This window comes from Etheostoma spectabile, chromosome 7 (genome assembly GCF_008692095.1).
Source record: "Etheostoma spectabile isolate EspeVRDwgs_2016 chromosome 7, UIUC_Espe_1.0, whole genome shotgun sequence".
Classification (NCBI taxonomy): Eukaryota; Metazoa; Chordata; class Actinopteri; order Perciformes; family Percidae; genus Etheostoma; species Etheostoma spectabile.
The window spans coordinates 12,038,860-12,040,250 of record NC_045739.1 but is presented as its reverse complement, the minus strand read 5'-3'; the positions used below and the strand labels follow the sequence as shown (position 1 = coordinate 12,040,250).

The window sequence follows — 1,391 nt, the reverse complement described above, 5'->3', positions numbered from 1 at the left end:
TCGGACTCGTTCCAGGTGAGGGTTGGCCTCCGCCAGGGCTGTCTTTTGTCACCAATCCTGTTGGTAGTGTATATGGACAGGATATTGAGGCGTAGTCATGGTGGGGAGGGGTTGCAGTTCGGTGGGCTGGGGATGTCAACGCTGCTTTTTGTGGACTATGTGGTCCTGATGGCATCATCGGCCTGGGACCTTCAGCACTCACTGGATCGGTTTGCAGCAGTGTGTGCAGCGGCTGGGATTAGGATCAGCACCTCCTAAATCTGAGGCCATGGTTCTCAGCAGGAAACCGATGAAGTGCCTTCTTCAGGTAGGGAGTGAGTCGTTACCCCAAGTGAAGGTAATACCTTGGGGTCTTGTTTGCGAGTGAGGGGAAAATGGTGCAGAAGATTGGTCGGAGAATCGGCGCAGCGGGGCGGTATTACATTAGATTTATTGCACCGTCAAAGAGAGCTGGGCCAGAAGGCAAAGCTCTCGAGTTCGTTTTTGTTCGTACCCTCACCTATGGTCATGACCGAAAGAACAAGATCCAGGGTACAAGTGGCCAAAATGGGTTTCTTTAGGAGGGTGGCTGGTGTCTCCCTTAGAGAAGCTGCGGCTCCTTCGCGTCGAAAGGAGCCAGTTAAGGTGGTTCTGACATCTGGTAAGGATGCCTCCTAGACGCCTCCCTAGGGAGGTGTTCCAGGCAAGTCCAGCTGGAAGGAGGCCTCGTGGAAGACAGTGGGTGTGTGTGGGTGTGTGCGCGCCCAACTTGGATATCAAATTGGCACAGCAATTTAGATTTTTCAAGATACCTAACCCTAACTGTCAGTTATGTTACATTTTTGTAAGGCAAGCAGTACAAAACAAATTTTCTTTGACAAATTATCAGTAGATCACCAAAATCCATTAATGTGATTCCTTTTGAACGATTTGTAGGCCCTACTAGAGAGCAAACTACCTGAAGTTACAGTACTGTGTAATCTATGTAAACTACAGTATACACAGATGTGCTGAATTTCTTTTGTTTAGTTTGATGTTCTGTCTAGTACACACACTGATCTACTGCAGCCCCCTGATGTGTTAATACCACCGCAGGGAATGTTGGTCCATTTCTTTTCTTCAGAGTGGATTCCACATCAGTGTAAACTTCATTCTTAAATATCCTTCCTCTAAATGGGAGCTGCATGCCATGTTTATCTTACAAACTGCGGGCACAAAGTCACTCTTATTGTGTTCTCTCTGGTAATAGAGGATAAAGGTTATAATACTGTTCCATTTTTATTGTCGCTCACTCCCCCTCTGTGTTCACTTAGATTAGACTGATTGCTTGACATTTACACACTCCTGAAATGTGATTTAGCCATTGCTAACACACAAAACCTCACCTCTCTTCCTCTCTTGTTCCCCCCCCC

The 1,391-nt window shown here is 47.0% G+C and overlaps 1 protein-coding gene across 4 annotated transcripts in view; it reads left to right on the top strand.

The window, feature by feature from the left end:
* spsb1 (splA/ryanodine receptor domain and SOCS box containing 1) overlaps window positions 1–1,391 on the top strand; it is a 9,091-nt gene that overhangs the window by 6,091 nt on the left and 1,609 nt on the right. The gene's annotated exons all lie outside the window — the stretch shown is intronic.